We start from the raw sequence: 23,852 nt of genomic DNA on the forward strand, positions 1-23,852 counted from the left end.
GTGAAATGGCAAGAACATTTTATTTTTGTTACTTACTAACATGTATAATGGAAATGTTCGGTTCCTATGACAGACTTTTCCAATAAAATAATAAGGAGTCTTATTATAGAAGATGAAATAATTATAATAAAGTAAATTCTGTTATCATTTGATCATTTATTACTTCCATTTTTTACTATTCAATCTGAATCACATATTTATCTCGTTCCAAACAATCTCAATTCTCTTGACAAAAATGTACTACAATAATGCTACCATTATCTGTACGGTATGGGCATGGAGATATATCTATCGTTTCAGCAACTGCTTCCTCTCATTGTACCATTTATTTTTTACAATATACAAGAGTTTTTATTCTTTCGAAATCTCTTGGTTCCAAAGCAAGAAGACTATCACAACCTGTAACAAGGATCTACACCGAAGAATGGAAAAGTGTGGAGAATTCTGTCAACCTGAAACCGCCCTTTCCCGTCGTAGCCGCCGTTCTTTTAACAAACCCGGTCATTTAATCTTGTCACGTTGGAATTCACGACGAGATGAGGCCAGAAACTAATCCGCTCCAACATCGAATCTTCCTTCTCTTTCTCAGAATTTTTCCAATCTCCTCGGAGTGATTAAACGTTCTTGCTCCATAGCATGACTCACCAGAGTGTCCCGCGCGGCCAGCACACGCCTAACCACAGGATTAAGTTCCAGTGGCTGGATCCAATGGACGGCCAGGTCGATTCGACCCGGTAAATAGGTAATTTAGAAACGAGAGAAGAGGCCGACAGTGTTTACCGCGATAAAAGTAGAGAAATCTGGGAATCGAGTATCTAGATATGAGGGACGGTGATTGTATGGCCGCGGGGCTGTTTTGTGGTCGACGAGGAACGCCCTTTAATTTCCGGGACAATACCGAGAAACGAACCCCCCTCCACCATGGTGCTGACAAACGTTTCCAATAAAAGGATATTTATGTCTGTTAAAAGTTTGTCGCAAGTTGTTCGAGTTGAACCAAACGAAAAACGAGGAGTAAACAGAGAAGAAGATATATTGTGAGTATAAGAAGAAGATATTTTATGAGAGAACTTCTATGCCTATATCGTATATTTTATATAAACCATTTTGAAATTTCATTAACCCCTTAACCTACAACTACGGGCATAGCCCGTAGTACATAAACGGACCAAACGTAAATATTACGGGCGTAGCCCGTAGTACGATGAGCGGGCCAAATATAATATACAGGGTGGTTGGTAACTGGTGGTACAAGCGGAAAGGGGGTGATTCTACGCGAAAAAAGAAGTCGAAAATATAGAATAAAAATTAAAAAAAAATTTTCTTTTTTTTAATTTTTAGATCTACAGTGAGATCCGTTATAACGTACCGCACGCGTACCGAGTGAAAATTCAAAGTCGATTTTTTCGAAAACAAAGCCTCAAACGAAAAATTTTTATTCTACATTTTCGACTTCTTTTTTCACGTAGAATCACTCCCTTTCCGCTTGTACCACCAGTTACCAACCTCCCTGTATAACAGCTTGTTTACGTTTTCGGCCCAAAATTCTCGAACGTAAATCGTAGGTTAAGGGGTTAACACTGTTGTAACACAGAAGTGTTATAAATATGTTGTTGAAACTTAAAAGCAATCTGGAAATGTATGTAAAAACTACAAGATGTATAAATCATTATGAAATCATCATATTCTAAGAATTATTGCCTTTATTTAGAACGTTAAACATAAAGAATGTGTATATTCATGTTTATAATAGTAATCTCTTCAATTTTGTCTAACAACATTAATTGTTTTTATGTCCATATCTGTCGCGTTTTTGTTTTTTTCTATATTCATCAATTTTTATATCCTTATTACCTATTATTACACTTGTTGTTACATATTAGGTTGTCCGATAAGTTCCTTTCGTTTTATAAGGAAATAATAGACGCACAATGTTTTTTGTTTTATATTGGTTTATTCAATTATAAATAAAATTATAAATAGAAATTGTTATTCATCTATTATCACCTTATGAAACGAAAGAAACTTTTCGGACAACCTAATATTTAATTTCATGCAATTAAGTTTCTGAGAAGACATTCGAGCCTTTTGCCCAATTTAGTACATATTTTTTAAATATTATTTGAGGTAGAGTACTATGAAACATATATGATTATTCTCATTTGGTATACTTCTATAATTCATCCAAATAATTTCAACAAATTTTTGCTGTATACATTATATTAGATCGCAACCATATTAGATCGTTTCCTTTAGACTTCATTACGTTTCGTATGAAATCACGGAGTATGTGTGAGAGAGAGGGGTGAGGGAAAATGAAACGATGACCCCCAGGTTTCCTCGAGAATTCACATCGATCGTCCGAGACACTTCTTCACCGTTTGTTCCCACTGTTGCATTTTGATCGTCGTGTCATTCCAATTGGAATCTTTAAGAGTGGTTTATCTCAAGAATTAGCTGAAATCAAGGTGTCAGAGACCATACCTGTATGATTGTTTTCCCAAGACTCGTTCGATTTTAATACGATAATAGTGTTTGCTTTTTTTACATTCTTTTATACTTTTCGATATCGAATTGCTTGGTTTTTTAGCAAGTAAACCACTTTACGTTTCGATGTTTAATAGCGTCGATAGGGTGTGCGTGAGAGATCGATCAACTAGAACAAAATCTGGGACGATCTCCGTACGGAATCCCCCCTTCCTGTACAAATGTAAATTTTTCGCGAGTATTGCGAAATATCGGCGCAAATTGCGGCGAGCCACGAGAATTTCGTTTCCCAACAGGATACCCGGTTTAGATTTATAAGCTCGTTTTTAAATCGAAACAAGATTTAGGTATTTCCTCCTACATACACACCCCATCTATTTTTATTTCTTTTATGTCTTTTTTTTTTTATTTTCGTCCCGACGTGCATGCATGAATTTACGTGTTCGATAACCAATTTAATGCAGAATGTCACGAAATATGTCGCAGATATTTATAGGTTCGATCCTACACACCGAAACGATGAAAAAACTTCACGTATAAAAATGTCGTTTAAGACTATTTTTCAAGCCACATATAATTTCATTTTACGTTAAATATACACTGGTTCTTGGCTCACTCACACTTCATGTTTCTATTGTAATACAACAGCCGAAATCCCTTCTATACCTTATGTCATTTGTTTCAAAAATTTGATAGTGACCTAGATCACAATTAATAAATAGTTTTTGAAATTTAATATTCACAATGTCCTGTCTTCAATTAGGTTTTTAATTTATGATTCCATTATATCGCTTTTATCAATTAAACATTTATGAATAAGATGTCTGACCCTGACCACACACGGTGTAATTTTACTTCACGCGAGTTACATTCAGCAGCAGTTTATTGTTCGCCTAGAACTGTCTAGAAAATCCTAAATGTTTATTGGTCACTTTGATCCTGTTGAAGTTAATAACCGTGAAAAGAATTAGTAATTCTTCGAAGCTAAGGAATAGGACCCTTTTGAAAAGTCATTATCGCCGTCTAAATTAAATAAACTGAAAATTATGTAAAAATCAGATGAGCATGAATATTTGATTATTCCAGCTTGTTACGTGGCACCTTCCCTTAACCGTGTGTCGACCATCGTCGACTTTTCTGTTATAAAACGTAACAGTAATAATTTTCGTGGCTTTCTACGCCATCCCGTGTACCAGCCTGCGGCAAAATATTTGCACAACGCGCGACAGTTATCGGGAATTTGAATATCCATTGTTAAACCGAGTCCGCCCATCCACCTTCTACCCCCCCTCCCCTCTTCGCCCTTTCTGGTCGGGTTTTATCTTCTGGAATAACAATCGTTAAAATAACATAATACCCGTTGTAATGGTTACGCTCGCTGCATTGTTTCAATTTTTAGCCAGCAAGTCGGTGCGTGCTTTTTGTTAAAACGTTTCGGGTATTCGTTGAATGCCGACATTACCGTTGTTGCCAGGCTAGAAACTATATTGACGATTTAAAATGAGATTTTGTTCTGTCTCTGTCTCTCTCGCCCTCTTTCAGTAGGAAGATTATTTATTAATTTTTCTATAATTACATTTATTCAGAAATTATTTCTAAATAATAGATAATTAACAATTCTAAATAATAAAGTATATCTATATGCAATACATTTATTGGTTTTACTTCTAAATGTGTATTTTTTTGTATATTGATTTTATTTTGGTAATTTTGGTTAACATGAAAGAATGAAAAATAAAGTTTTAGCTTCTAGACGTGTGCACCATGTGCAAGTTTTAGTTCGCAGAGGCAAGATAGACCCCAAAGTTAGAAACTTTGTATTTTGCTTGTGAAAGATTGGTTCAAACTTTTTCAATGTTTAAATTATTAAACATGTAGATTCAGGGTATTATTCTTGTTTATCGTATAGTAACAAGTAAATATCGACAATCAGTAAAAAATCAGAGAAAATTCATAGTCTTTCTCCAAGAAGTTTGTCAATCTTCTTTAGTATTATTCTACTCTAAAATAAACTGAATGTAAAGATCCCAACACTCTTCTTTTAAAAATTCCCAAGAACGACGATTAAAAATTTCTCTTCCAATATTGTTTCAATCTAAAGCAAATCCAATTTAAAAATGTTAACTCTCTTCTTCCAATAATTTTAAGAATTCTATCAAAACTTTTCCTTTCAACACAGTATCCCAACTAAAATTTTAACTACAAATTTCAACAGTCTTCTTCTAAGAATTTCAAAGCTTCCTAACGTTTAAGAAACTCAGAGCTTCCAAGAATTCCAATTATTCTACCAAAAAATCCTCTGTTTAAATTATCCCAATCCAACGAAAACCTAAATTTGAACGTTTTAAAAATTGGCAACATTCTGCTTCCAAGAATCTCAAAGAATTTTCCACTAAATCTTCTTCGTCCTAGAAGAATTAGCTATAAGAACGAAGGTCGTTGTTAACTTGAAATTACAACGATCTCTTTCACACTATCCCCGCGGATTTCAAGTTGCTAATTGCCAAAATGAAACGCGATCGCTCGGACGAGCGTATCAGCACGTCCGTTGATTTCCCAGGACGATCTTTCAACCAGTCATTAACAACCAGCCAGAAACAAAGAAAGAAAGAAAGAAAATGGTGGAAGCTGCGTGTGTACTCACGGATCATGGAATAAATTTCCTTCGTCCTTCTTTCTTCGTAAATAACAAGCCATGATTAAGGATAAATATGTGGTGCTGCAAGCGTTACTGCTAAAAGAGCTTAAAACGAAGCTTGGGTTGGATGGTTCTGGAATAATTTAAAACACATGTGAGAAGCTTTGAGTTTGGGAAAAGGAAAAGACGTTGCATGTTTGGAGAACAAATCTTTGTCTAATTAGGTTTACTTTGATCCTACAGGGAAGTTAAGGGAAAGGCGGGTAAAAGTTTGTTCAATAGAGGATTTTAGCCGGGATTCTGTTAGAAACATGTTCTAGATGATGCTTTGATAATCGAAAACTTGTGACGATAGGAAGTTGCGGTAGTACTCGTAAAGAGATTTGACCTGGTTGATTGTTTTTCAAATATTTTATTATTTATTGGTAGCTGCAGAAAATTTTAATAAAAGTACTGTCATCGTAAGGTGGTTTTTATTTTGTTTAGCGTTGTATAACATTGTAATATGCGATAGATGACAGAAAATTTTGTATGATATAGGAAATATCTATCTGTATGAACAGTATATGTATATCAGGTGAAAATACAGGATGGATCGCTAAATTATTACGATTTCCTCGCGCTCAAATAGCTAATTGGAATTAATTTACCTTGTTGAATAATTCAAAATAGGTAATGATTAAAACAGCGTCCTTTTGGACGTGTTGCATTGCATGCGCTTAATATGGCAGTAATGTGAAGTTAATAATACCGCATGGATTTTCCAAACGGATCATCAAATATCGCTTCAATACGATCGCGAGGATACGTATAAAGGTCTATCTTGGACTTTAAGGATAATCTTGCTCTTATTTTCATGTCGTCAAACATTTATATGGACCAATCGCAAAATCTTTAAGAATCTTAAGATACCATATATTGACTTCAATTTACAAACACATTTCAAGAATAGCAACTTGCTCCATAATGATACAAAAGAATTCAATACAAGAAGAGAAAATTCAATATTAATCAGACAAATAATCTATACTATTTAATATTTAATTCTTTATGAAAATGAAATCGTAACATTCCGTACAAAAGAAGGAAACTACAAATTAATTACTCTCGATGATCATTTCATCCCTATTTCCACACAATTACACCACCCTCCTTCATATAAATTCCTTCTTGAAACCCTCTGAAACGGTAAATCTGTTCTTAACGTTCGAAGAAACCCTTTCTATGTCTAATTTAAATTTCTCCGGAAGAAAAACGTTGTTGGTTGGGGAAGCTGCATCGAGATGCTACAACGAAGAACAACGAAAGCCGCGAGGATTCGCCGATGTAAAAAAGTTCTTCCGGCGGTAGCTGGCGCGGAAATTGGCGTTGTGAGGGAAAGAAGTTGCCTCGACCGGATGGATGGGAGAAAAAAGAAACGTCATAGAGGCCGGTAACGCGGTTAGACTGGCTGGTCTCCGCGACACCCAACTTTCCTCGTAACCGTACGCCGCTATCATTTTTTATGCATTTCGATGAGAAGCAAACCCGACCACGAATCCCCTAAGAAAACTTGCTCGTTTCTCGTTCGTCGGTATAAAAAAGTTTTTCTATTGGGATATCAAACCCTCTCTCTATCCCCTGTCTCGTAGCGTGCCTCAATCTTTTCACAGTTGGAAAGTACGTGCGTGTTCAGCGAGTTTCGCGGAGGCTTTGTGGCTTTCTTTAGGCAATTCGCCTTACGAATAGACTGTGGATATTCCTGTAAATTTGTATTTATACGGTCAGAACGAGAGAAATAAGATCTAAGCAGGAAGTTTCATCTACTGAACAGTATAACTTTCGAGTATTGTACTTCAGATTTTTTATACGGTTTTGCATATTATGTGCAATATATGCGTTTTTATTACATTAATTTTGTTTTTTTATTATTTTCATTTTGCTACAAATAATTAGTAACTGAATCTGCGATTAGAAATGATGATGTATCTGAATTTTCTAAAGAAATTTTTTTCAAATTTAATGATATTTGAAGAAATTATTATTATTATTATATATTATTACTTTCATTTTGCTATAAATAATTAATAACTGAATCTGCAATTGGGAATGATGATGTATCTGAATTTTCTAAAGAAATTTTTTCAAATTTAATGATATTTGAAAAAATTATTATATATTATTATTTTCATTCTGCTATAAATAATTAATAACTGAATCTGCAATATTTTTTTCAAATATCATTAAATTTGAAAAAATAAAAAATTTCTTTAAAAAATTCAGATACATCATCATTTCTAATTGCAGATTCAGTTACTAATTATTTGTGGCAAAATGAAAATAATAAAAAAAACAAAATTAATGTAACAAAAACGCATATATGATAAATCATAATTTATGAATTGGAGGAATTAATGCAATGTATTATGGTAATCGATTTTTTACGCTGAATTGGTATTGTTAAGTGATTATATATATAATTTCAATTTAATTTTATTTTATTTTTATATATTTGACATGTGATAAATGCCCTTAATTATTATAACGAACTATTTTCATCGTATAAAACAGAACTTTTAAATATGTGTCAAGTAATTCTTTATAATATACTGGGTGGAAAATTGTTTGCCTTTTGATCTACCTTCTGGTAAAGGGAATCTTTTTTATGGATCTCAGTACTATGTTGTTTTCAGTTTCAGTCGAATTTCAGTCGTTCGAGCGTAACATTTTGACGAAGCATAGACACGGGCATTGAAACTAGCATATTTTATTCAATGAACCGTCAGATATCGTCGAATACTGTCGGTGCCTCAGTTAGTAAGTGTATGTTTGCTTGAACCCAAACGAAATATCGAACAGATATTCATGAACTTGGGCATAAAACGTGTAACAGAATATTCTCTAGTTTTATCAAATGTAAATGTTTCTCAACAATAATCTGCATGATATTGAGCATAGAGTTCTTACCCTGATTCATTAGCGATTCTATGTCTACCATCATTTTTCTTCTTGTCCAATCTGATCTCCAATCTATTTCCGAGATTAGGATCCAGTTTAAGTTTTCTTGCACGATTATGAAACTTGTTGCTTGCACATCCACGACGTTGCTACGAAAAACGATAACCAACAGCTTCTTTGTACCTCGATATAATCTCAACCGATAAACCTTCTTTTTATCTTCTATATAGAAATTTTTTTTTATTGTTATTAGCTTCATCGTGTGACGGGAAGATGATAAAACCGTTTCAATACTTAATTAAGCTATAATTAAATACGTTAAAGTAGTTTTTAAATATAAAGTTCGGTAAAGAGAACATAAAATATAAGTACTGAGTGGCGTAACAGAAAATAATGCAAAAAGTTCTCACTCTTCGTTTTATATAATACTTGCTCGAGAACTAGTTTGAGAACTACTTACACATGTATTTTCTACGCAGTATATACTGACACTTTCATATTCGAGCTTTCTCCATTTTAGCGTTACTTTTACTGCATTCAAGTAGACATTTAGCTACACAAACTTTCAAATTCTCCTCTCACATTTTAATCTTAACATTGCCTGAATTTTAATTTAATCTTTCCGTGCATTTGTAACTCAATCGCCATAAAATGTTATAGCTTATCTTATATCCTTTTACTTGAATGTTCGAGTATTCAAATTGAGAAGAATCAAATGAAAGGATAACGATGCAAGTGGAAAAACAAAGTAAAAAAGCGATTCTTTCAGAGGCAAACGATGTAAATTTCATGTAGAATACGGTAGAAAGGATTAGAATAATTTATTTTGGCCTTTAGAATAACTACATGATACAGCTATGATTGTGAATAGGGGAACTTGGAAAGGAATATTATGTTCTGTATTTTGAATAATAATTATTTTACTATACAACAACTATACTAACTATACTGACATTATTTTACTATTTACTTTCTTTTTAAGCCTAAACTTGACTACTCTAAACTCTGAAAGTCTATATTAAACGATAAAACCAAAATTAACAGAAACGTTCGTTTCTGTCTCGTAAATTGCTTTAAATTGACAGAAAGTGAAGTTATTCAGTTTGGCTTCTGAGAGACTCATATATCACTTATCATTTCAACTCCGATTCATAAAAATATTTGAATTGTAAATTCAGCGATGCAACAATTACGACTTGCAAAATTTTTATGCAGTCGTGTAAATGAAAGAAATGATAAAAAGGACAGAGATAGAGACAGAAGAATTGCACATTATATAACAAAGGCAATCCATCGCTTTCAGCGTCGGTAACGAGCCGTATTAATTTATTCTGACTTTAATGACAAAATTCCTTATACGTGAATGCACCACGATGCTGGAAATGTCGTTCATAATGCACAGGCTGCGCATCTGGCCCATTTCAGCCGAAACTTTTGCCAGATATTTTGTTGAAATACACTGCCATAAGAGATTTTATGTACGTTACCATAGTCGACCGATGTTCCCCGTATAATCGGCGCGCACTTACCGCCATAATACAGGAAATTTGTTAATAATAATGCGACCATGGGCGCATGCTATCTAAACTTAATGACCTCACATACATAATTGATCTACCGCGCCGCGTAAATGCCATGAATATTATAAACGGCTGTTATTATCGTTATGTCTCTAAACATGGTGAACACCTTGTCCTTTGAGATCCTTGTCCTTTGAATGGGAATGAAGGATCACACGATGTACTTTGCCTTGAAAAGGATAAGTTTGATAATCTTTTGAAAATTTTGATCTGTTTTTGTTTTCAACAATTTTTAATAAATTTCTTCTTTTCCTTCTTGACTTTGAAAGTTTGTTGTTCGTGTTTCAGAAATAAAAGAGGAAAAGATAGGAATTTTTAGTAACAATTAACACGATCAAGATATTATCAAGATTATTATTATTATATCAAGATTATCTTTAGCAGTAAGAAATGTTTGTCTGAAATACAATAATTTTAATAAATATTTTTCTTTTTTCTTTCAAAATTGTTACACATTTTCGAGGAGGGAAGTGACGGAAAGTTTTAATAATATCCAGTAGAATATTTAATAATCTTTTATTCAAATAGGGAGCAAAGTTCTATCAAAACAATTTTCATCTCGTCGTTCCTAGCTTCAGTATCAATTGCAGCACTCCGTTGCGCGATCCCGTACGGCCGCTTTCATCTCTTGAAAACGATGTATTGTTATTCGACCGCGTTTTTCCCCTCTTTTCTTTTATTCTTTGACCCGTTGTTAAACCGCTCTCTGTTACTCTTTTACGCACACGTAGCACTGTGCGCAGGGCCTACGACCAACGCTATAAAAAAAAAAGAAATAGGAGCTGGCTTTGCGCAGAAATATACACCGCGGTTACTGTGTTAACATTCAATATTTTATGTAACGGACTGCTCTAGCTACAAACATTTCATACTATCGCTCGATGAGAAAGTGACTCGACCGTGAATAAATTTTGAAAAAGAGCTGTAAGTTTGTATGCTAATCATTATTTTATTAATGAAAAGTTTTAGTGTATTGTTTATGCTTGTTGGAGTGTTATGATGTAATCAGTTCATACAGGAAACTACTTGAGTGTAATTAATTATGTTTGCTAAAGCTTAGTAATGAGTAATGGATGTTCGACTCGAAACCTCAGCTGAATTCACGATTCCTTTGGTAATTTAACTTCCTATTTAATTTAAACAATAGTTGTTTCTCTACAAATTTTGTAATATAACAACATCTTTTTCTTCTCAAAACACGAATAAAAATCTTCAAAGTAATAATTAGCAAAATGAAGTGAGCAAAAGGATTTGTCAGAATTATTCTTTTTTAGGGTAATAATTCCATAAAGTGAGCTGATGTAATAGCAAATTAAGAAATTGAAATGCACTTTTTAATCCTCAAGGTAATATAATTAGAGAATCAATTTACGATTTCATTGCCTTTATCAGTCGCCATCACCATAATTTCCTAAGCTCCTTTATTTTTATTCTTGTATTAAGCCCAAAATGTAATACCAAAATATAAAATATAACAACTTCAACAATCATAGTACAATATGGATCATTTACATCACATATTTACATCCTCTTTAACACAATCTATAGTCAGCACAACATCGATCACTAATATTAGACTCATAGAAATATTATTGCGAATGAATTACATTAAATTCGTGCTACAATTAAGCTATTGTATTTATTGATAGATTCACTACATTGTGTTGTTTCATCACCATCAATTAAATGACATCTGTTACATCAAATAGATATTAGTTAACTATGCGGAAATCACTGTGCGCTACGTATGCGAGAGTTATGAGTGTACTGAGCTGATAACTTAAAGTGGCGAATAACGAATTGAGGATTATAATATAATTAGGTATTATTAAGTAAAGTACAGATAAAGTAGAATTAGGAAGTAAGTTAGGTAAAGTAGAATAACAGGCCATATTTTCCTAAGCTCCAACATAAAACTCATCAGTGAAATCTGCCATGATTTATAGCAAAAGTCCGCAAGTCTCCCTTAACACGTTTTCTACTAAATACCACTCTGAAAAAATATCGCTATCCAGTCCCTGCAACTACACATTCTTTTTCATTAGAAATTTCTATATTTTAAACAATAATGTTCGTTCTAACACACTATACATTACTTTTCCCCTTTTTAAAACCATTTTCCTAAAATGCACAACGAAAATGTAACTGTTGCGTTAGCAATGTTACTTAGATAATTGAAGTAACGCAACGTAGAAACATATAAAAACTTTCTTTTTAAAAAAAACCCTTTCTATTTGTACAAATAAAATCTTGGGTACATTGCAATACGAAAAAACAAAGAAACCAACACGCGTTTGGCTCGTGAAACATATACATATACATCTTAACATATACGTATTTGGCAAAAATTAAATTTAAAAAATAGTACGTAATGCATCTTAAAAACTATAATAAGTGTCAAAATTAATCTCACTGTGTATTTAATCTTATGGATATGATAACTGTTTAAATACTTCTGTTGTCTCTGCGAAATATGTATTATACATGTTCTAAATATATTGTAACTTCTATATACATTTTTCACATCTGTTTCAAACTTTATCAATATAATCGTGGTAATGGCATTTCATTACAGTGCTAATGAAATATCAAAATGTTTGCTACTGGGAAACTTATTGGAGACGTGATTTAAATTTCAGTCCTCTGGTGGTGGAATGGCAAACTACTGAAAGTAGGTCGTTCGTCAATAAATCCTATCAATTAGGTGGCGATCAGTCAGGTTGCAACTGTTCGGTTGAGGTCGCAAACCTTGAACGCTATTAACGTTCAAGGTGGAGGTAGATTAAAGATGTCTAATAAGCTTGTGTTTAGTATGCTTATTTGTTACTGACTTTAAACGTGGGACAGTGCATAATGAGTCTCCCTTCTCTTGAAGCGCCTGGTACTTATATTCTAACTGTCAGTTTACGGGGTGTGTTTTCGTCAACGTTTCCTGGAAGGTGGGAATCTGTTTCTGTCCAATCCTGTGACTGTCAAACTGTTGTGGACGTCCCGCAAGCGGTGTGTCTTGGGCGTACCTGGTCGAGGGTGCGTAGTGTGACGTCCAGTTGGCGACGTCGTCCTTGGTCTATTATCGAATTCTCATCGGGTGTTGAGGTCTATGACATGTGGTTTGTTGTTGAGCGAACCCGTCGAGCACTTAGGATGCCACTTAACCCCTCGACGTGGTCCGAGTTGCAACCTCCATGACGTGAAATGTGGGAAATTCCAACTTCCCAAAAAATAGCAGATGTGTTGTCCGTATCGTAAACTGAGGACAATCTAAAATCCTGAACAGGTCTTTCGCTTCATTAATTTAGAGCAGCTGATTTATTCGTGTTCGAAATACTCAATAGCCTTTAACAATTTTAAAATTTATTTAATTCGACACATGTTCTTTGAGAGCAATTTTACTCGGTAGTTTTTTCTTTTGTTCAGAGGCTTGAACTGCTGTTGATGTACTGGATTCTGTATTAATTGCAGAGCTTAGGTTGATTCATAGGATCGCTGTGTTCTTTAAACGATGCATGCGATTATCTAAAAGAGAAAATTTAGTCAAATTTCCGACATGACTTCCTGAAAATTATAAATTTTATTTTCGAACTCTACTTATGATTACACGATACATACTTACTTGATGAAATAAAATCTTTTTTGAAAAGCCTAAGCTTTATTTTTACGCCCATTTTTAGAACTTTCACACACACATTGAGGCAGTCAATCATTTTCCCTTAATATAATTTATTTTTTAATTTCACTATATGTTTTCATTTTCTAGGTGAAAGTGATAAAAGCGGACAGTGTCATTTTTACATATAACCGTACACACAGAAATATTTTCACTTTTACTTTTTCTAAGAAAAAATTCCGTTGCATAAATTTGTATAACTACTTAATTAGATAATTCTCATTATACTAGTCAATTTGAAAGCATTAAAACAAATTTTTGAAAACAGTAGTTTTCCACGATGTATCTATTTAAACGTTAATGATCATATGGATACTCGACCTACTCTCGATAGTTCGATTTTCTGTCATTAGTTTGCATATAAAAATTCTCGGCTCTCCGGTATATTCATAGGAGCTACTTACAAGTGTTTGAGTTTAAATACTTTCCTGAGCAACTTGTCGAAAAGGAGAAAAAGAAATGTTATTCTTGATAGGAATTTTTTCCTTTTCGTCGATTATCCGATTTAACGAAACGATGAAAATGAGGATCAACGAAAATGGAATTAAAAAAGAATGAAGGGAAACGAACCGATTCGAACGATAATGTCGATGTACACACATATAGCTATCGTTGATGCATTGTGGCCCACTTCTGGCGCGTATACGGCATTAGTCTCGTTGAAAATGCACAAACGGCGAATCGATGCACGAGTTGGGGAGATCGACCACTGGACCGTGCCGTGAGATTTATCCCGACCCGATAATTTATACAGTGCAAAGGAAACGTGCAGACGAGCCATGGAAAGATGCCAATTGAGATAATTCGGACGCTCGCGTGTCGTTGTCCGTTCGAGTCGTCGATGAGATGAAAGAAAAAGAGAGGAAGAAATATAGAAGAAAGAGGATATAGAGAAAGGGAACGAGAAAAAGGGATAGAGAAAGACAGGAAAAGAGGCCATCCGGTCAAGGCAGTTTAACACAGTAGAAAATAATGAGGCTACGTTTAACCGCGGTTATTAAATATGAGCAGTCGCGTTGCTCGTTAAAGGAAGATAACAGACGTGACAGTTTGAATGGAAAAACTTAAAATTTCGATGATTTCGTCGAATGTTTCAGCCAATGATTTAGCCCTTCAAGTATGACAATATTGATTGAACTACTGTTACATATCTGAGCACTTACCATAAAAGACTTGATGTCCAAAGTGTATGTGTTTTATAAAGCATCTTAAAATTTTATCTGCACTATAATGAGACACGACTGTCTTGCTTATACTGGTAAAATTCGAAACCAATATGGAAATGTAATATTCTAGAAGTTATAATATTTTTATTACAAACGAAACAAAATTTCATACAAATAAAATAAAAAATTATTATTTTTATTATATTTTATTAAATATATGTATTTAATTAGAAAATTAATACACAGCGCGAATAGCCTTTTTAAATATATAATAAGTATCAAAGATGGTCACACTGAATATCAAAGCTTATTAATATAATAAATAATTTACTGTTTAAATACTTTTGTGATCTCTGCGAAAATTCTTGCACTAAATATCTGGTAATTTCTATATACATGTTCAAATTGATTTCAAACTTTACTAATATCAATCATGATAGCCTATTACAATGCCAATGAACTTTCTACATGTGTACGAATACTTTCGTAAGCCTATGCATTCCATCGAAATGATCGAAGTAGCAATGTAATTTCATTCGATTGTTAATTGTATCAATAGCAAGGAAGAACTGATGTACATTCGGATTAAAACTTTTCCGAGCTTTCTGTCTGAGAAGTTGAGTGATCAATTTTTAACCGATATTGGCCGCACAGCTTCACGATTGATAGATTTCCTCTGGCATCGTTTGTTTTTCAAACCAGTTCAACCCTGGAAACGTATTAACGCGATGCAACGTGCAATTTAATTTCGTAGAGTTACAACGATCAAATCGGTTTTAGTTAAATATTTCCCCACTCCCTGGGTATTTGTTACGGTTAATTATGCCAAAATGTTCCCGGTTTTTATACATCAATTATCATCATCCACGCGGGGTTGTGTCTCTGTATTAGTACGCGGATAATTAGATCGCGCGTATAATTGTTAACGACAACAGCCACAGGAGCTTAAACGTCGTTGAACGATGGCGTAATTTCAATTATAAACGGAATTATGGCAGTACCGAATTGGTCGAATTTTATTTGATATAATTCATATCTCCAATAAAACTTGCGACATTTATTGGATTACTATCCAATCGGGCGGCTCGCAACGAATTTTCCTCGGAGAATGCTCCTGGGGGAAACTTCAATCAAATTTTCAACTCTCTGTCCGTAGTTCTCTCCCGCTTCCTCTCTGTCGTCTACGAACGTGATCGTTGGATACCTTCGTTGGAATTTCGAAGCTGTCGATTTTGCCAACGTTAATTCTGGAAAGTAATATCTTAGAACGATCACTGCGAATTGTTCGATGATTTAGAAGATTACTAAATATGTACTAGTACATATTTACAATTAAACAATAATTTTATCGATATTAAATTTATAAAATCTAGCTGGTTCAAATTGAAGAAACAAAAACGTTTACGTTCTTTATTACCAATAAATTCTACAGGTAAAAACAACATTAAGTTAAAAATAATAATTGAAAACTTAAATTAACAATTTACCACAGCTCTTTAATTTTCGCTTGAAAACTACGAATCAATATTCGCTACAAATATATTAAGTGGAACGAGCACGATACGAGACATAAAGTTTAAAAAATATACAGCAGAAAATGAAAGAAGAAAGAAGTAGAGGGAAAAGATATCCCACTGTAATGATCATTTAAAAGTGAAACGAAAAAATAAAATTTCTGCTGAAACGAAATATGATAAAACAGGTATAACGAACATAGTAGGGAAGTAAGGCAGTCGTAACCCCAAATTTTTTATTTTTCTTTCTTCTTGAAATAATATTTTGAAACAAGGAAAGATCGTTTTTAATATGAACAAAAGAATAACAAAGGAATCTCGTTATTGCAGATCCGAAAGAAACGAAAAAATAGCATCGTTGAATCATTCTCAAATGAATTTAAAGACAGTCGAGAACATTTCCTCTCGAAGGTTGCATTGATGATTCCTATTGTTGCATCGCGAATCCTCATGCGAGTAGACCTTATTATTAGAATTATTATTAGAATAGAAAAAAAGACGATCGGCGCGTACAACACGAGACTGCAATAGTGTTAATACTCTATCATGGTTGAACGAACTGGATGAGAGTTAAGCGAATTCTAACGAAGTGCTTCGTAGTCAAAGTGTAAAGAGCTTCACACCTTTTACCCCTTTCCTTTAGAATAAGATACAGAGAAATCCTATTGCTGAGAGGTGGTTGAACGCTAACCAGTGAAGAATTAGTTGCTTTTTTCGCTAGTTGATGACTTAATTGCTATGAGAAGCAAGACAAAACTCCGAATTCTCCATTTAATCCTAGATAATTAGAAGTTTTGACTGTAAACGAGACTGAAACGAAATATGATAAATCTTGAAGTAACTACTTCAAGAAAAACTCTACATCTTTATTTATGTATATCCGTGACCTGGAGACCGCTATTACGCAGAAAATAGAATTTAGTAAAACAAAAATATTCTAAATAAAGAGAGGTCCATATTATTATACCTTTGAATATACATTATGTTTTGGGTTACAAGGTTTAGGAACAAAGTAACTAATAGATAATAGATTTCTATTTATGTTCCTTGTAGCCTTTAGCTAAAGCTATAAGGTTAATTTTTTTGGTAATGCCCTTTTACTATAAATTCTACTATAAATATTCTATTGTATTGTAACACTAAGAGAGTAAGGATCTGGATCAACATAAACTTATACTGTTGAGAATTTTGGATCTTAATAGCCGAAATAATGGTATAGGAACACTAAATTTACACTTAGAATTTATATTAGAATAGTTATATATTTAGTAGATAAACGATTTCAAAGATATTCATCGATACACACTTGCACGCGTCTCAGCATTTCCTTCCCCATACCAGACTATTAACCGACTGAACAGTTTACATTCCTTTGTTTTCGAGACGCCGCGCACACACATACTTCCGCACACTGATATTCACATACAAGTATTACTACTACGCAGCTAAGCTAGTCTAGCACATAAAATAATACATATCTCAATATAAACATTATACTTATACCTTTATTTATTTCAATCTATTTTTCTATTACAAATTCATCCACTCGTTCTTCTATCAGTCAATCTCAACAATAACAGTAGTAAAAACCCTATAGAAAATCTGAAACTGAATAATAATAAGGAAATTGTGTATCACAAATATGGCTTATTACTAACCATTACTACGTCTTAACGCCTACTGCGCTGGTTGTTTTTCGAGACCACGCGCCACGATTCTTTTCATCGAGGCGTCGCGTCGCGTCGACTTAGTCGTTTGTCCTCCATTTCGCCCTGTGTGTATTCGTCTAGGCGTGCGCGCACTGGTTCACAAAAGCGGGCAATGTCCCCCGAACAAAGCGCGCGCTGACCTTCTTTCCCCGATCCTCGCTTCACGCCGGGTGCAAATTGAATTCTTGCCGACAATGCGTCACAGCAAATTGCGCGTTGAATTCTGAGCAATCTTTTAATTATCGTCCCGTGCTTGTCCCTCAAAAGGAAGAGCATCCTGTCGGCCCGTTTTAAGGAATTACTTTCTAGTTTAACACACTTTTGTTGACATTGATCGCGAGAATGAATATTGCGATTAAAGGTGAAATTTCGGATTAATGGTTTTGGAATTGTTTTGAACAAAATACGGTGGAATCTTCTGTCAATGGACGAAGAAAGAAAGGAAAAAGAAGGAAGAATATTGAAAGTAAAACTTTTAAAGGAACTTAGAGATGTTGAGTCGGAGCTTTTTGAAAAGGACAGTTTGTGGAAGTCGGGATTACAAAGAAATGATCAAAACTGCTTGCGTCTACTAACCGTAAAGAATCTTTTCTCTAAAAATCTGATAGCAGATTGACCAAGAATTAATGTAGTTAGAAGGAAAGAGCACTTTCTCTTGTTGCTGGCCATTTAAATTGAACTCATAATGGCTATTAATATAGTCCATATCGTAGGTCATAGTCGCTGGACACTTCGACCTATGATGTGGTCTCGGCTCGAATATCGACCTGCCATGCTATTGGAGAACTTTTAGCCTCATCGTAGAATGTCTCCTCTACTTCAAACTCGATGAAAATGTTGCATACGTGTAATCCTTTGAACATCTCGTAGTTCTACATGTACATTCTTCGTACGTCAATTTTTCTTTATGTGAATTTTTGCAATGCGAAAAAGGTCATCATCAAAGGGCTTATCTCATGATTCAGTTTGATTTGAATCGTTCGCAAGCCAAAGTAGTTCCACTTTTTGCAATTTTTGAAATTTTAGTGATAAAGCATTTGATAAAGTACATATTCATACTGACCTTATATGTTTTTATCAGTTTCTTCTATCTTCTTTTTCGCGAAGTTAATCGATTTAACAAATCAGCAGCTCATTTTTTGCTTGAAAAAATATGGAAAAAGTAGACGATGAACATGGTTAGTTCTTAAAATATCTTTATTATCTAATTGACAATGATAAAAGACTGAGGTATATGAAGCTGAAAGCAATTAAGAAATGTATAGAAAGTATGGCTCATGGTCTTTCCCGGTTTTGTCGATGTGGCTAGTTAGCATTATACAGGATGGTTGGTAACTGATGGTACAAGCGGAAAGGGGGTGATTGTACGCGAAAAAAGAAGTCGAAAATATAGAATAAAAATTTTTCGTTTGAGGCTTTGTTTTTGAGAAAATCGACTTTGAATTTTCGCTCGGTACGCGTGCACTTTATCACGTCTCATTATAACGGATCTCACAGTAGATCGTTGTCTCAATGAAAAAATAAAAAAAAAATTTTTATTCTATATTTTCGACTTCCTTTTTCGCGTAGAATCACGCCCTTTCCGCTTGTACCACCAGTTACCAACCACCCTGTATATCTAGCTATATAATAAATATATTTCCTTAATTGGGCTGGCCGAGTTCGCCTCTTAACAAAAAGTATGATATATTTTAAGAACTTCATTTAAAACATTAGAACAATTTATGTTTAACGCAGTTCAGAGATTTCACTGTCTAAATAGTTTCCTCCTCATTCAAGGTTTCAATGTGAAACGATCGTTTCGAACGAATTTAATCTTCACTGTGAAATCTGCCATTTCTGGATAAACAAAGGCAATTTTTAGAAATGGCGAAAGAAAGGAGAGAGAATAAAACGAGATGGAAGGATGTAAAGGGATAAAAAGCGCTGAGGAAATCTCGTTGAATTTACGACACACTATTCTAGGCGCTGTATCTTAGACTGTAAAACGAGACTGCAGGCGGGTAGAACCGACTGAAAAGTTTCCGGGTGAAATTCAAAATGCTCCCGCGGCACGTCGAATTTCCTCGGAAAAGGTCTTGCAATTCGAGATCGTCTAATTAGAAACGGACGATTCGCGATGATACCAAACTCGCTTGGGAAATTTCCTCTGGCAAACTTCTGAAAAGAGTGGGCGTTAAATGATCTTAATATGTGAGATTATTGGAGTAAATTATAGGATTAATGGACTTTACTCTTTTTAATGGTGTTGAATATCGCTTCTAGCCGAGAGAAATGAGAATTTCTTTATACACGTGTATGTAGGTAATTAAATAATTTACGTACCATATTATTTATTACGTTTCTTATGTATCATCAGATTGTTTTATCTAGTATGGTAACGGAATTTATTAATTAACAGAAATTATTTATTAATTTTTCATGTTATATATAAAATAGTAATAGAACAGAAATAAAATATCAAATGTTAAATTGAATAAAGATTGACTCTTTTGTTTACTCTGAAAGCTTAATTCAAGTTTTACAAATTCTCCTTTATCTGAAGATAATATTCTTGGAAGCATTTTTGCTACGTGCCATTTCATTTTTAAAGCTGATAAATAAAAAAATATTAGATATGATTTTACACCTTAAAGAAATAATAATATGGTGTACGAATATATTGCTAAAAAGTTCAAGACTTTTCATGGAGATTGTGAGGGATAGTTCGCCACAAAAGAAAAACGAAGATGAATTGTGTACACAGACATAGTAAAAGACGCTTCAGAAACTATTTCACAATACGGTCGTAAATAGCAGCTCTGTGCTCGGTATGCTCGATAATTAACACATCTAAGTTGACAACTACGTGAACAAATTGTAACTCTACCACGTTCATGTCTGTTATCCATTTGGCGGTTAACATTTGCATGTATCGGTGTTCGTTTGCCATCGACACGCGATACCAGAATTAATTTTCAGCTGCGGTTCTGCCTAAAATCTATGGACTTCTATAAGACTCACACAGTCGAGCTGTGAAAATAATATTTTCTGAATTACTCAATTTACAAGTAGATCAGAATTCTGGTAATGTAATTATATAATATAACAGAAAAAAAATATACAATCAAAATATAACAAATGTGATTTTTATTCATAGTGATGTTTATCACGAGAATGAGTGAATATTATAAAACAGAAGGTTAAAAGTCCTTTTATTCATTGAAACAAGAATGATATTGTAATATAATAATTCGAAAATTTTAGCTATCCTTCATCCTAATTTTATAAAAAATATCGTTGTCAAGTTACAAAAGAAATAATTGTTATATCAAGAATTCTGAAACCGTTAAATTCTTTGTGAGTATTATTCCACTTTTATTATACAAAATAAAGCAAATAGCTACTAACGCGCGCCTATATTTGCGAATATCTACAATTTCGTTGTTCTCCAAATAATGCAAAATATCATCCAATCGTCTCGTAAAGGATCTTCGAAGATTTTGCACGAAGCATCACTGAACTTCACGCGAGAGTACGAGCCAATAGAAAGTAAAACCGCTCTCCATCGTTTTTCGAAGAGGAAACGATGTTGTCGGAGATCCGACGAAAGAAAGGCAGGGTTCGACGTCAGCCAGGTGGAAAAGCGTTAAGAAAGCGGTTCGATCCAATACGATCGCAAAATAACGTTTCGCGAGTGTCAAATAAGCGGCTTAAATCGAATTTCGAACGCGTCGTTTCTCGGCCTGCCTTTGACGAGCTCTGTTCACGGCGAGATGAATTTTGAATCGCGAGCCTTATCGAAAAACGCGATCTCTTGAAGTGAAACTGCGACCTTCTTCGTTTCTTCCTTTCTTCTTGCTTTACTCGTCGAAAGAGCCTGAAAAAGCGTGTTCTTGCGACTAGTAGACTATCGCTACTTACTATTTGACACTTTTTACGAGTATTTCTGTAACCTGAATCGAATTCTGTTAATTTTTCCTCCTCTACTGAAGAGTACTTATTAGTAGGCTGCTGATTTTTATGCATTTATAGAAAATTTCAAGGTGTACAAATGCAAATAATGTTTAAAAATATATAAAATATTCAAAATATAGTACTTGTTATATAACAATTATATAACAGTTGTTGTTAGTAAGTGAAAGAAGTCTACTTCGGCCCCACTTTTCTAATTATATTCATAAAGATATGAATTTGCACAAACGCCCGTAATTTATTTATCAGAAAATAATGCGTAATGTTCAATAAAAAAACGAGATAATTAATAATTGTTGAAAATTAGTTGTAAATATCTCAATCTTTGTCTGATTCGAACGACCATCAAGCTTTTCTCGTTGGACGAGCCTTTAAAAAGCATGTTTTCGTGACTATCGAGGCGGAAAGAGTGGCTAGACTCACGATTGTATACAAGTTGAGTCGAGTGTATCATCGAACGAGAAAATTCGGTTTCTTACGTGTCGTTGAGGATAGATATATTGGTTGGAAATGTTTCTCGATTTTAAAACAAGTTTCTAGAAATTCTGTATGAAGATTACGAAAAAATCGGGAAAAATAGATTTTCAAATTTTGTAGCACGTATTGTAGATCAAATGAAAAAAAAGATATTGTATTCTTGGTCACGTTCCAATTCTTCTTGCGTCTTGGCGCTTCTGTTTTCGTCAAGAAGGAATATTCTTTCTTGTTGTGATACTGTGCTGCAAGTATACATACTTTCGAGAGTTTCTAGTTGCTATCATATGTTATGATATAACGAGATAGAATATGCATGTATGTTGATCATAGATAAATTTTTCAGTGAAAATGTTAAAGTACTATGTATATTTTATTCCAGAATAACATACATTGAAATATGCGTATATAGAAAATAAAATTGTACCACATCCTTATGACGCATTTGCTACTTTGCATTATTACACTAAATATTGTGAAGATTTTACAAATACATTTATTGAATTTCAATATTTTAATTAATTTTAATTGATTTAATTGTATTTAATTTTATTTACGTATTTTCTGCATATTTTGTGTTATTAACATATTGCGTACAGCACTCTGCGCGCTCTTGGGGCCCGCACATTTTTGAACGCTGCAGAAGCATGCTTGGCAAGCAATAAGATGCATATATGCACATTTTTAATTTGTATTTGGTATTATATTTTTTATTCAGTCTTCTTCTGTATCTAATCATATCGCTTAATTCAAGAATATTGTAGTATCGTGGAAATTAAAATATACATCTATTCCCTGATTACTTACAATTTATTAATAGTGAATTAAATATACAAGTATTAATTGGACAGAAAATGATGTTTGTTTAACTGAAACTAAATGCGATACTCGTATCTATCTCAAATAACTTTACAGTTATTTGGCAACTCTCGTCACAATGAATCTAACACACACACACACACTCTCTCTCTCTCTCTCTCTCTCTCTCTCTCTCTCTCTCTCTCTCTCTCTCTCTCTCTCTCACTCACTAGCAACTCTAACAACTTTACAACACTGACAACTCGATCAACTCTCTCAACTCTACTCTTCGATGTCTCAATCAACTCTGACTCTCGCAACACACTCACTTTTCGACTCGCATACTCTGACCTCTCGGTCATCCCTCCTTGAAAACCGAAATCGTCCTTCTGCTCTAACGTTGTTTATTGTTTTTCTCATACCTCTGCAAGAACTAGGTGACTTTAGTCACATAGGCGCTCTTAAATGTAAACGAACCACAGAAGGACGACGTACGCGCTTAAACTCTTTTACGATATTACATTATTGCTGTTATCACTGAATTCATTTCCGTCGCAAGAGTTGTTTGGTGCATCAGATAAATCATCAAACAACAATTTATTGTGACTTTCATTTTCTTTACATCTATGCGTCATTTTGCTACTTTTATAGAATTAGGGTCTATTTCATAAAATAATATTTATTATAAAATATCAGTAACAGATTGAAAATGTAAATAATTTTTAAAAAGCTGTTTCCTTACAAATTAAAACACGAACTTTGAAATAACAAAATATACAACAATAAAACATATAAAGTACAGTAGACGATAGGCACAGATCTACCGATGTACTAGCTATACTGACTGATTGTTTTTACATGCTTGGAATGTCAACATTCAGTTGTTTTGCTCATCATTTGTCACAAGAATGCGCAAGGCTTCATTACC

At 33.8% G+C, this 23,852-nt stretch overlaps 1 protein-coding gene and 1 long non-coding RNA gene across 6 annotated transcripts in view; one reads left to right on the forward strand and one right to left on the reverse strand.

Moving 5' to 3' along the window:
* The window catches only part of LOC138182436 (uncharacterized), a 340,068-nt gene that overhangs the window by 216,810 nt on the left and 99,406 nt on the right, over positions 1 to 23,852 (forward strand). The gene's annotated exons all lie outside the window — the stretch shown is intronic.
* LOC138182688 (uncharacterized) lies at positions 10,213 to 17,091 on the reverse strand. Its single transcript, XR_011173859.1, has 3 exons — positions 13,256 to 17,091; positions 12,660 to 13,158; positions 10,213 to 10,400 (listed from the first exon to the last, which is right to left on the reverse strand). It is a non-coding gene; the product is annotated as an uncharacterized LOC138182688 (long non-coding RNA).

Source organism: Bombus flavifrons, chromosome 8 (genome assembly GCF_040668555.2).
Source record: "Bombus flavifrons isolate JBK064 chromosome 8, iyBomFlav1_principal, whole genome shotgun sequence".
NCBI lineage: Eukaryota > Metazoa > Arthropoda > Insecta > Hymenoptera > Apidae > Bombus > Bombus flavifrons.